This window comes from Pleurodeles waltl, unplaced genomic scaffold (assembly GCF_031143425.1).
Source record: "Pleurodeles waltl isolate 20211129_DDA unplaced genomic scaffold, aPleWal1.hap1.20221129 scaffold_39, whole genome shotgun sequence".
Lineage (NCBI taxonomy): Eukaryota > Metazoa > Chordata > Amphibia > Caudata > Salamandridae > Pleurodeles > Pleurodeles waltl.
In genome coordinates, this window is record NW_027150097.1 from 877,912 (window position 1) to 891,669 (window position 13,758).

Sequence of the window (13,758 nt, forward strand, 5' to 3'; positions counted from 1 at the left end):
ATGTCTGGTGTTGTGACAAAACAGCAGTGGCCACTTCAGCTCAGCACTTGCTTCTTCCTCTGCTGTCCCAAAATATTGTGGAATTACTAGTCTCTGAGCCTCTGACAAGGCTGCTGACATCCAATTGATGATTTGTAGCCTTGTGGGCTGTGAGTGCTTTGGCTGTGCTGCCCCCTGGCAGTCACTCTGTGAAGATGCAGGTACCTGGGAACAACCCAGACTACTTCTGAGTTGTTTCTTCTCTGTGTGAACCAATCCAGTGTCAGGACTGGAGTCGGTGCTGTTAGTAGATAGAGAAGGAGTATAACTCGAGCCCCAGGAGGGCAGCCTGGAGCCTGTGACAGGTGCAGGGGAGTGTCGTCAAGGAAGCAGCTGGAAGATAACTGGAGAGGGGTCTGTGGGGCCATCAGTCTGGTGAGGAAACCCAGGAGTGTCCTACGGGAGGGGCGTGGCTTTGTCTGGCTCAAGGGGAGGGGTTAGTAATAGTGAATGCAGGGACTGCTACTGTCCTCCGTGTCCTGGGCTCTGTGTATGTGTAGAAGCTCTAAGGTTGTAAATAATGAGACCTGACAGGTTGTGGCATAAATGATGACTTCTGGTCATTCCTTCTCTTTTGTCAGAAGTGAGGTGTCTGTTACCCCAATTGATTGTGTACTACTGAGAAGAACAATATAACTCTCAGTGTACGGAATGCAGTGTGACCTTGAGAGACACCTCACATACACTAACCTGTATAAAAAGTTCACAGTTCCCATATGGTCTAGCGGTTAGGATTCCTGGTTTTCACCCAGGCGGCCTGGGTTTGACTCCCGGTATGGGAAATCCATATTTTTTTTTTTCACTACTCAGACATTTTAATCTTTCTCAGTTTTTTTCTATAAACCTAAATGCACCTAAAGTCTTAATAAATGTCACTTGCTTTGTCTTCTGCTTCCATCTAATGCCGTCAGAGGTTTACACCGACCCCCAAATCTACTGCCCTCTCTCCCCAGCCCTTGACCTGTACATTAATACTATGAAGGGTCATTCCTTGTTTTTCTTTTATTGCACAACAAAAAGTACAGATTATATAAAGAGACCGGGGCACAGAGAAGAAGGCAGCAATTGACTGTGGTCCCACCATGGGAAATTCGCATTTTATTACCTGCCCCGTCCATACTGTGGGTTCATCATTTGTTTTATGACATGATTCCCCTGCTGTGTTGTTTCTAGTATAAGACTTGAGTACTTTATGTGTTTTATATCATCTGTGATATTGCAGCTGTTGTTTGCAGTGTCCACATTTTGCAACCAGTGTGCTTTGTACCCTCACTGCTGCTCTCTCAGAGAGGGTAGGCTGAACACTACCGGTAGTATCAGACACAAGAGATGCCTCCTGTACCTGGAATAAAACTCTGCTTCTTTGTAAGAAATACAGGGGTGAAGATCTGCTGCATTCACAGTGACCCACTGACCCTTTTACAAAGGTTCCCAGCCGTGCAAAGACTCTTGGTGGTTAGTTAAGGGGCCATGCTAAATGGAGATTTCGAAGCATCAGACGAGACGTTTTCTTTGTTTCTGCATCAGCAAAAGTATATTTCTGTTTTTATGTTATTACTTGTGAAATACACATGTTAGTTGTGCTGTTGGATTTGTCATGTTTGATTTACAGTGTGAACGAATTCAGGCGATAGACAGTAGGTGGCGACTGACACTGCTTCAGGACTCCTAGGGTTGAGGATCGTGGACGTTGGTTCCATCGTGTAATGATTAGCACTCTGGACTCTGAATCCAGGAATCTGAGTTCCAATATCGGTAGGACCTGGAATGTTTGTAATAATACTTTTGTTTTCATTTATTGCAGGTCTTGAGCAGGAAACCATTTGTATCTCTGACATAACCCGTCTCTTCCTCTTTTCATTCCCCTCGTGGTTTCTGCGGTTTGGGGACATCTATACATTATTCTATAGGCGTTGCTGGGGACACTTGATGCTACACACAGGTGTTGTCTACGTCCTGTGTCTGTGTGGACACCTCTCTACTCTGGCTACACAACTGTAGGATGCACAGTGTGGACCTGACTCCACTTGGCCTTCACACCGGATAACTTACAAGGAGAGAGAAACTTACGGAAATGTACGGTGTGAAAGAACGACTTTACCAAAGTGTTAATGTATGAAATTGCCCTTTGCTTTTTTTTTGTGAGTTGCAAATGGTAACCTTTGACTAAAGCAAGTACCCAAAAATAAACAGTTTTCAGCTGGACTCATATAACTTGCATTTGCAGTGGAAGATCTGCCTGGAGCAGTATATGAGTGTGAAAAGGTCTCTAGTTTTGTCTTGAAATACCAGAGACTTCGGCGCTCTCTAACAGACACCTTCGACATCACATCCTGATGCTGAACAGTATTAGTACATAAATGAATAAAAAACTGGCTGACGTGTACATGCACATGTGTGCATATGTACCACGGTGCTATAGTCTGATGACATATATGTGCCAGTCTGTGGGGTCAAAGGCCAGTCAGAAGTTACTGGGCCACAGTTGTATCAATGAGGACTGTGTACTTCCTGTGCCCTGGGGCATTCGTACTCTGGTCCCTCAAACTAGGGTGGAAGCCCCCCTTTAGTACATGACTCTCAGAATAACAAGTCAGAAAAGACATTAGTGTAACTGGGTACTCACACTTGTGAAAGGCACAAGTGCAAGTAGTGAACTGCAACCTGACCTCACAGCATACACTTTAGACATCCTTTGTAAACACACACACATATTTTCAGTCTAACTTGTTTACATTTTACATCAATAAATATGGTAATATTTGTACTTGAAATGTTTAATTTGCCTACCTTTGGCGCATATTCCTAGTACCTTATATTTTAACTTTTCTCCATTCGGGTGTATACAATTGGTATAATGTCAGAAAGGGAGAAGACGACCGAGAATGCCTAAGAATGTGCGCTTACATGCTTTTAAGAACATATGTCTGGTGTTGTGACAAAACAGCAGTGACCACTTCAGCTCAGCACTTGCTTCTTCCTCTGCTGTCCCAAAATATTGTGGAATTACTAGTCTCTGAGCCTCTGACAAGGCTGCTGACATCCAATTGATGATTTGTAGCCTTGTGGGCTGTGAGTGCTTTGGCTGTGCTGCCCCCTGGCAGTCACTCTGTGAAGATGCAGGTACCTGGGAACAACCCAGACTACTTCTGAGCTGTTTCTTCTCTGTGTGAACCAATCCAGTGTCAGGACTGGAGTCGGTGCTGTTAGTAGATAGAGAAGGAGTATAACTCGAGCCCCAGGAGGGCAGCCTGGAGCCTGTGACAGGTGCAGGGGAGTGTCGTCAAGGAAGCAGCTGGAAGATAACTGGAGAGGGGTCTGTGGGGCCATCAGTCTGGTGAGGAAACCCAGGAGTGTCCTACGGGAGGGGCGTGGCTTTGTCTGGCTCAAGGGGAGGGGTTAGTAATAGTGAATGCAGGGACTGCTGCTGTCCTCCGTGTCCTGGGCTCTGTGTATGTGTAGAAGCTCTAAGGTTGTAAATAATGAGACCTGACAGGTTGTGGCAGAAATGATGACTTCTGGTCATTCCTTCTCTTTTGTCAGAAGTGAGGTGTCTGTTACCCCAATTGATTGTGTACTACTGAGAAGAACAATATAACTCTCAGTGTACGGAATGCAGTGTGACCTTGGGAGACACCTCACATACACTAAGCTTTATAAAAGTTCACAGTTCCCATATGGTCTAGCGGTTAGGATTCCTGGTTTTCACCCAGGCGGCCCGGGTTCGACTCCTGGTATGGGAAATCCATATTTTTTTTTTCACTACTCAGACATTTTAATCTTTCTCAGTTTTTTTCTATAAACCTAAATGCACCTAAAGTCTTAATAAATGTCACTTGCTTTGTCTTCTGCTTCCATCTAATGCCGTCAGAGGTTTACACCGACCCCCAAATCTACAGCCCTCTCTCCCCAGCCCTTGACCTGTACATTAATACTATGAAGGGTTATTCCTTGTTTTTCTATTATTGCACAACAAAAAGTACAGATTATATAAAGAGACCGGGGCACAGAGAAGAAGGCAGCAATTGACTGTGGTCCCACCATGGGAAATTCGCATTTTATTACCTGCCCCGTCCATACTGTGGGTTCATCATTTGTTTTATGACATGATTCCCCTACTGTGTTGTTTCTAGTATAAGACTTGAGTACTTTATGTGTTTTATATCATCTGTGATATTGCAGCTGTTGTTTGCAGTGTCCACATTTTGCAACCAGTGTGCTTTGTACCCTCACTGCTGCTCTCTCAGAGAGGGTAGGCTGAACACTACCGGTAGTATCAGACACCAGAGATGCCTCCTGTACCTGGAATAAAACTCTGCTTCTTTGTAAGAAAAACAGGGGTGAAGAGCTGCTGCATTCACAGTGACCCACTGACCCTTTTACGAAGGTTCCCAGCCGTGCAAAGACTCTTGGTGGTTAGTTAAGGGGCCATGCTAAATGGAGATTTCAAAGCATCAGACGAGACGTTTTCTTTGTTTCTGTATCAGCAAAAGTATATTTCTGTTTTTATGTTATTACTTGTGAAATACACATTTTAGTTGTGCTGTTGGATTTGTCATGTTTGATTTACAGTGTGAACGAATTCAAGCGATAGACAGTAGGTGGCGACTGACACTGCTTCAGGACTCCTAGGGTTGAGGATCGTGGACGTTGGTTCCATCGTGTAATGATTAGCACTCTGGACTCTGAATCCAGCAATCTGAGTTCCAATATCGGTAGGACCTGGAATGTTTGTAATAATACTTTTGTTTTAATTTATTGCAGGTCTTGAGCAGGAAACCATTTGTATCTCTGACATAACCCGTCTCTTCCTCTTTTCATTCCCCTCGTGGTTTCTGCGGTTTGGGGGCATCTATACATTATTCTGTAGGCGTTGCTGGGGACACTTGATGCTACACACAGGTGTTGTCTACGTCCTGTGTCTGTGTGGACACCTCTCTACTCTGGCTACACAACTGTAAGATGCACAGTGTGGACCTGACTCCACTTGGCCTTCACACCGGATAACTTACAAGGAGAGAGAAACTTACGGAAATGTACGGTGTGAAAGAACGACTTTACCAAAGTGTTAATGTATGAAATTGCCCTTTGCTTTTTTTTTGTGAGTTGCAAATGGTAACCTTTGACTAAAGCAAGTACTCAATAATAAACAGTTTTCAGCTGGACTCATATAACTTGCATTTGCAGTGGAAGATCTGCCTGGAGCAGTATATGAGTGTGAAAAGGTCTCTAGTTTTGTCTTGAAATACCAGAGACTTCGGCGCTCTCCACCAGTCTCCTTCGACATCACATCCTGATGCTGAACAGTATTAGCACATAAATGAATAAAAAACTGGCTGACGTGTACATGCACATGTGTGCATATGTACCACGGTGCTATAGTCTAATGACATATATGTGCCAGTCTGTGGGGTCAAAGGGCAGTCAGAAGTTACTGGGCCACAGTTGTATCAATGAGGACTGTGTACTTCCTGTGCCCTGGGGCATTCGTACTCTGGTCCCTCAAACTAGGGTGGAAGCCCCCCTTTAGCACATGACTCTCAGAATAACAAGTCAGAGCAGACATTAGTGTAACTGGGTACTCACACTTGTGAAAGGCACAAGTGCAAGTAGTGAACTGCAACCTGACCTCACAGCATACACTTTAGACATCCTTTGTAAACACACACACATATTTTCAGTCTAACTTGTTTACATTTTACATCAATAAATATGGTAATATTTGTACTTGAAATGTTTAATTTGCCTACCTTTGGCGCATATTCCTAGTACCTTATATTTTAACTTTTCTCCATTCGGGTGTATACAATTGGTATAATGTCAGAAAGGGAGAAGACGACCGAGAATGCCTAAGAATGTGCGCTTACATGCTTTTAAGAACATATGTCTGGTGTTGTGACAAAACAGCAGTGACCACTTCAGCTCAGCACTTGCTTCTTCCTCTGCTGTCCCAAAATATTGTGGAATTACTAGTCTCTGCGCCTCTGACAAGGCTGCTGATATCCAATTGATGATTTGTAGCCTTGTGGGCTGTGAGCGCTTTGGCTGTGCTGCCCCCTGGCAGTCACTCTGTGAAGATGCAGGTACCTGGGAACAACCCAGACTACTTCTGAGCTGTTTCTTCTCTGTGTGAACCAATCCAGTGTCAGGACTGGAGTCGGTGCTGTTAGTAGATAGAGAAGGAGTATAACTCGAGCCCCAGGAGGGCAGCCTGGAGCCTGTGACAGGTGCAGGGGAGTGTCGTCAAGGAAGCAGCTGGAAGAAAACTGGAGAGGGGTCTGTGGGGCCATCAGTCTGGTGAGGAAACCCAGGAGTGTCCTACGGGAGGGGCGTGGCTTTGTCTGGCTCAAGGGGAGGGGTTAGTAATAGTGAATGCAGGGACTGCTGCTGTGCTCCGTGTCCTGGGCTCTGTGTATGTGTAGAAGCTCTAAGGTTGTAAATAATGAGACCTGACAGGTTGTGGCAGAAATGATGACTTCTGTCCTTTCCTTCTCTTTTGTCAGAAGTGAGGTGTCTGTTACCCCAATTGATTGTGTACTACTGAGAAGAAGAATATAACTCTCAGTGTACGGAATGCAGTGTGACCTTGGGAGACACCTCACATACACTAAGCTTTATAAAAGTTCACAGTTCCCATATGGTCTAGCGGTTAGGATTCCTGGTTTTCACCCAGGCGGCCCGGGTTCGACTCACCGTATGGGAAATCCATATTTTTTTTTTCACTACTCAGACATTTTAATCTTTCTCAGTTTTTTTCTATAAACCTAAATGCACCTAAAGTCTTAATAAATGTCACTTGCTTTGTCTTCTGCTTCCATCTAATGCCGTCAGAGGTTTACACCGACCCCCAAATCTACTGCCCTCTCTCCCCAGCCCTTGACCTGTACATTAATACTATGAAGGGTTATTCCTTGTTTTTCTTTTATTGCACAACAAAAAGTACAGATTATATAAAGAGACCGGGGCACAGAGAAGAAGGCAGCAATTGACTGTGGTGCCACGATGGGAAATTCGCATTTTATTACCTGCCCCGTCCATACTGTGGGTTCATCATTTGTTTTATGACATGATTCCCCTGCTGTGTTGTTTCTAGTATAAGACTTGAGTACTTTATGTGTTTTATATCATCTGTGATATTGCAGCTGTTGTTTACAGTGTCCACATTTTGCAACCAGTGTGCTTTGTACCATCACTGCTGCTCTCTCAGAGAGGGTAGGCTGAACACTACCGGTAGTATCAGACACCAGAGATGCCTCCTGTACCTGGAATAAAACTCTGCTTCTTTGTAAGAAATACAGTGGTGAAGATCTGCTGCATTCACAGTGACCCACTGACCCTTTTACGAAGGTTCCCAGCCGTGCAAAGACTCTTGGTGGTTAGTTAAGGGGCCATGCTAAATGGAGATTTCGAAGCATCAGACGAGACGTTTTCTTTGTTTCTGCATCAGCAAAAGTATATTTCTGTTTTTATGTTATTACTTGTGAAATACACATTTTAGTTGTGCTCTTGGATTTGTCATGTTTGATTTACAGTGTGAACGAATTCAAGCGATAGACAGTAGGTGGCGACTGACACTGCTTCAGGACTCCTAGGGTTGAGGATCGTGGACGTTGGTTCCATTGTGTAATGATTAGCACTCTGGACTCTGAATCCAGCAATCTGAGTTCCAATATCGGTAGGACCTGGAATGTTTGTAATAATACTTTTGTTTTAATTTATTGCAGGTCTTGAGCAGGAAACCATTTGTATCTCTGACATAACCCGTCTCTACCTCTTTTCATTCCCCTTGTGGTTTCTGCGGTTTGGGGGCATCTATACATTATTCTATTGGCGTTGCTGGGGACACTTGATGCTACACACAGGTGTTGTCTACGTCCTGTGTCTGTGTGGACACCTCTCTACTCTGGCTACACAACTGTAGGATGCACAGTGTGGACCTGACTCCACTTGGCCTTCACACCGGATAACTTACAAGGAGAGAGAAACTTACGGAAATGTACGGTGTGAAAGAACGACTTTACCAAAGTGTTAATGTATGAAATTGCCCTTTGCTTTTTTTTTGTGAGTTGCAAATGGTAACCTTTGACTAAAGCAAGTACCCAAAAATAAACAGTTTTCAGCTGGACTCATATAACTTGCATTTGCAGTGGAAGATCTGCCTGGAGCAGTATATGAGTGTGAAAAGGTCTCTAGTTTTGTCTTGAAATACCAGAGACTTCGGCGCTCTCTAACAGTCTACTTCGACATCACATCCTGATGCTGAACAGTATTAGCACATAAATGAATAAAAAACTGGCTGACGTGTACATGCACATGTGTGCATATGTACCACGGTGCTATAGTCTGATGACATACATGTGCCAGTCTGTGGGGTCAAAGGGCAGTCAGAAGTTACTGGGCCACAGTTGTATCAATGAGGACTGTGTACTTCCTGTGCCCTGGGGCATTCGTACTCTGGTCCCTCAAACTAGGGTGGAAGCCCCCCTTTAGTACATGACTCTCAGAATAACAAGTCAGAGAAGACATTAGTGTAACTGGGTACTCACACTTGTGAAAGGCACAAGTGCAAGTAGTGAACTGCAACCTGACCTCACAGCATACACTTTAGACATCCTGTGTAAACACACACACATATTTTCAGTCTAACTTGTTTACATTTTACATCAATAAATATGGTAATATTTGTACTTGAAATGTTTAATTTGCCTACCTTTGCCGCATATTCCTAGTACCTTATATTTTAACTTTTCTCCATTCGGGTGTATACAATTGGTATAATGTCAGAAAGGGAGAAGACTACCGAGAATTCTTAAGAATGTGTGCTTACATGCTTTTAAGAACATATGTCTGGTGTTGTGACAAAACAGCAGTGACCACTTCAGCTCAGCACTTGCTTCTTCCTCTGCTGTCCCAAAATATTGTGGAATTACTAGTCTCTGCGCCTCTGACAAGGCTGCTGACATCCGATTGATGATTTGTACCCTTGTGGGCTGTGAGTGCTTTGGCTGTGCTGCCCCCTGGCAGTCACTCTGTGAAGATGCAGGTACCTGGGAACAACCCAGACTACTTCTGAGCTGTTTCTTCTCTGTGTGAACCAATCCAGTGTCAGGACTGGAGTCGGTGCTGTTAGTAGATAGAGAAGGAGTATAACTCGAGCCCCAGGAGGGCAGCCTGGAGCCTGTGACAGGTGCAGGGGAGTGTCGTCAAGGAAGCAGCTGGAAGATAACTGGAGAGGGGTATGTGGGGCCATCAGTCTGGTGAGGAAACCCAGGAGTGTCCTACGGGAGGGGCGTGGCTTTGTCTGGCTCAAGGGGAGGGGTTAGTAATAGTGAATGCAGGGACTGCTGCTGTCCTCCGTGTCCTGGGCTCTGTGTATGTGTAGAAGCTCTAAGGTTGTAAATAATGAGACCTGACAGGTTGTGGCAGAAATGATGACTTCTGGTCATTCCTTCTCTTTTGTCAGAAGTGAGGTGTCTGTTACCCCAATTGATTGTGTACTACTGAGAAGAACAATATAACTCTCAGTGTACGGAATGCAGTGTGACCTTGGGAGACACCTCACATACACTAAGCTGTATAAAAAGTTCACAGTTCCCATATGGTCTAGCGGTTAGGATTCCTGGTTTTCACCCAGGCGGCCTGGGTTCGACTCCCGGTATGGGAAATCCATATTTTTTTTTTTCACTACTCAGACATTTTAATCTTTCTCAGTTTTTTTCTATAAACCTAAATGCACCTAAAGTCTTAATAAAAGTCACTTGCTTTGTCTTCTGCTTCCATCTAATGTCGTCAGAGGTTTACACCGACCCCCAAATGTACAGCCCTCTCTCCCCAGCCCTTGACCTGTACATTAATACTATGAAGGGTTATTCCTTGTTTATATTTTATTGCACAACAAAAAGTACAGATTATATAAAGAGACCGGGACACAGAGAAGAAGGCAGCAATTGACTGTGGTCCCACCATGGGAAATTCGCATTTTATTACCTGCCCCGTCCATACTGTGGGTTCATCATTTGTTTTATGACATGATTCCCCTGCTGTGTTGTTTCTAGTATAAGACTTGAGTACTTTATGTGTTTTATATCATCTGTGATATTGCAGCTGTTGTTTGCAGTGTCCACATTTTGCAATTAGTGTGCTTTGTACCCTCACTGCTGCTCTCTCAGAGAGGGTAGGCTGAACACTACCAGTAGTATCAGACACCAGAGATGCCTCCTGTACCTGGAATAAAACTCTGCTTCTTTGTAAGAAATACAGGGGTGAAGATCTGCTGCATTCACAGTGACCCACGGACCCTTTTACAAAGGTTCCCAGCCGTGCAAAGACTCTTGGTGGTTAGTTAAGGGGCCATGCTAAATGGAGATTTTGAAGCATCAGACGAGACGTTTTCTTTGTTTTTCATCAGCAAAAGTATATTTCTGTTTTTATGTTATTACTTGTGAAATACACATTTTAGTTGTGCTGTTGGATTTGTCATGTTTGATTTACAGTGTGAACGAATTCAAGCGATAGACAGTAGGTGGCGACTGACACTGCTTCAGGACTCCTAGGGTTGAGGATCGTGGACGTTGGTTCCACCGTGTAATGATTAGCACTCTGGACTCTGAATCCAGCAATCTGAGTTCCAATATCGGTAGGACCTGGAATGTTTGTAATAATACTTTTGTTTTAATTTATTGCAGGTCTTGAGCAGGACACCATTTGTATCTCTGACATAACCCGTCTCTTCCTCTTTTCATTCCCCTCGTGGTTTCTGCGGTTTGGGGGCATCTATACATTATTCTATAGGCGTTGCTGGGGACACTTGATGCTACACACAGGTGTTGTCTACGTCCTGTGTCTGTGTGGACACCTCTCTACTCTGGCTACACAACTGTAAGATGCACAGTGTGGACCTGACTCCACTTGGCCTTCACACCGGATAACTTACAAGGAGAGAGAAACTTACGGAAATGTACGGTGTGAAAGAACTACTTTACCAAAGTGTTAATGTATGAAATTGCCCTTTGCTTTTTTTTTGTGAGTTGCAAATGGTAACCTTTGACTAAAGCAAGTACCCAAAAATAAACAGTTTTCAGCTGGACTCATATAACTTGCATTTGCAGTGGAAGATCTGCCTGGAGCAGTATATGAGTGTGAAAAGGTCTCTAGTTTTGTCTTGAAATACCAGAGACTTCGGCGCTCTCCACCAGTCTCTTTCGACATCACATCCTGATGCTGAACAGAATTAGCACATAAATGAATAAAAAACTGCCTGACGTGTACATGCACATATGTGCATATGTACCACAGTGCTATAGTCTGATGTCATATATGTGCCAGTCTGTGGGGTCAAAGGGCAGTCAGAAGTTACTGGGCCACAGTTGTATCAATGAGGACTGTGTACTTCCTGTGCCCTGGGGCATTCGTACTCTGGTCCCTCAAACTAGGGTGGAAGCCCCCCTTTAGCACATGACTCTCAGAATAACAAGTCAGAGCAGACATTAGTGTAACTGGGTACTCACACTTGTGAAAGGCACAAGTGCAAGTAGTGAACTGCAACCTGACCTCACAGCATACACTTTAGACATCCTTTGTAAACACACACACATATTTTCAGTCTAACTTGTTTACATTTTACATCAATAAATATGGTAATATTTGTACTTGAAATGTTTAATTTGCCTACCTTTGGCGCATATTCCTAGTACCTTATATTTTAACTTTTCTCCATTCGGGTGTATACAATTGGTATAATGTCAGAAAGGGAGAAGACGACCGAGAATTCCTAAGAATGTGTGCTTACATGCTTTTAAGAACATATGTCTGGTGTTGTGACAAAACAGCAGTGACCACTTCAGCTCAGCACTTGCTTCTTCCTCTGCTGTCCCAAAATATTGTGGAATTACTAGTCTCTGCGCCTCTGACAAGGCTGCTGACATCCAATTGATGATTTGTAGCCTTGTGGGCTGTGAGTGCTTTGGCTGTGCTGCCCCCTGGCAGTCACTCTGTGAAGATGCAGGTACCTGGGAACAACCCAGACTGCTTCTGAGCTGTTTCTTCTCTGTGTGAACCAATCCAGTGTCAGGACTGGAGTCGGTGCTGTTAGTAGATAGAGAAGGAGTATAACTCGAGCCCCAGGAGGGCAGCCTGGAGCCTGTGACAGGTGCAGGGGAGTGTCGTCAAGGAAGCAGCTGGAAGATAACTGGAGAGGGGTCTGTGGGGCCATCAGTCTGGTGAGGAAACCCAGGAGTGTCCTACGGGAGGGGCGTGGCTTTGTCTGGCTCAAGGGGAGGGGTTAGTAATAGTGAATGCAGGGACTGCTGCTGTCCTCCGTGTCCTGGGCTCTGTGTATGTGTAGAAGCTCTAAGGTTGTAAATAATGAGACCTGACAGGTTGTGGCAGAAATGATGACTTCTGGTCATTCCTTCTCTTTTGTCAGAAGTGAGGTGTCTGTTACCCCAATTGATTGTGTACTACTGAGAAGAACAATATAACTCTCAGTGTACGGAATGCAGTGTGACCTTGTGAGACACCTCACATACACTAAGCTGTATAAAAAGTTCACAGTTCCCATATGGTCTAGCGGTTAGGATTCCTGGTTTTCACCCAGGCGGCCCGGGTTCGACTCCCGGTATGGGAAATGCATATTTTTTTTTTTCACTACTCAGACATTTTAATCTTTCTCAGTTTTTTTCTATAAACCTAAATGCACCTAAAGTCTTAATAAATGTCACTTGCTTTGTCTTCTGCTTCCATCTAATGCCGTCAGAGGTTTACACCGACCCCCAAATCTACAGCCCTCTCTCCCCAGCCCTTGACCTGTACATTAATACTATGAAGGGTTATTCCTTGTTTTTCTTTTATTGCACAACAAAAAGTACAGATTATATAAAGAGACCGGGGCACAGAGAAGAAGGCAGCAATTGACTGTGGTCCCACCATGGGAAATTCGCATTTTATTACCTGCCCCGTCCATACTGTGGGTTCATCATTTGTTTTATGACATGATTCCCCTGCTGTGTTGTTTCTAGTATAAGACTTGAGTACTTTATGTGTTTTATATCATCTGTGATATTGCAGCTGTTGTTTGCAGTGTCCACATTTTGCAACCAGTGTGCTGCTCTCTCAGAGAGGTAGGCTGAACACTACCGGTAGTATCAGACACCAGAGATGCCTCCTGTACCTGGAATAAAACTCTGCTTCTTTGTAAGAAATACAGGGGTGAAGATCTGCTGCATTCACAGTGACCCACTGACCCTTTTACAAAGGTTCCTAGCCGTGCAAAGACTCTTGGTGGTTAGTTAAGGGGCCATGCTAAATAGAGATTTCGAAGCATCAGACGAGACGTTTTCTTTGTTTCTGCATCAGCAAAAGTATATTTCTGTTTTTATGTTATTACTTGTGAAATACACATTTTAGTTGTGCTGTTGGATTTGTCATGTTTGATTTACAGTGTGAACGAATTCAAGCGATAGACAGTAGGTGGCGACTGACACTGCTTCAGGACTCCTAGGGTTGAGGATCGTGGACGTTGGTTCCATCGTGTAATGATTAGCACTCTGGACTCTGAATCCAGCAATCTGAGTTCCAATATCGGTAGGACCTGGAATGTTTGTAATAATACTTTTGTTTTAATTTATTGCAGGTCTTGAGCAGGAAACCATTTGTATCTCTGACATAACCCGTCTCTTCCTCTTTTCATTCCCCTCGTGGTTTCTGCGGTTTGGGGGCATC

General features: G+C 44.2%; 4 non-coding genes across 4 annotated transcripts; all 4 read left to right on the plus strand.

Moving 5' to 3' along the window:
- The first annotated feature begins 749 nt into the window (after positions 1–749).
- On the plus strand, positions 750–821 carry TRNAE-UUC (transfer RNA glutamic acid (anticodon UUC)). Its single transcript has one exon. It is a non-coding gene; the product is annotated as a tRNA-Glu (tRNA).
- Positions 822–3,710: 2,889 nt separating this feature from the next.
- TRNAE-UUC (transfer RNA glutamic acid (anticodon UUC)) lies at positions 3,711–3,782 on the plus strand. Its single transcript has one exon. It is a non-coding gene; the product is annotated as a tRNA-Glu (tRNA).
- Positions 3,783–9,631: 5,849 nt separating this feature from the next.
- On the plus strand, positions 9,632–9,703 carry TRNAE-UUC (transfer RNA glutamic acid (anticodon UUC)). The gene has a single exon. It is a non-coding gene; the product is annotated as a tRNA-Glu (tRNA).
- A 2,889-nt stretch (positions 9,704–12,592) lies between these two features.
- TRNAE-UUC (transfer RNA glutamic acid (anticodon UUC)) lies at positions 12,593–12,664 on the plus strand. Its single transcript has one exon. It is a non-coding gene; the product is annotated as a tRNA-Glu (tRNA).
- The last annotated feature ends 1,094 nt before the right edge of the window (positions 12,665–13,758 follow it).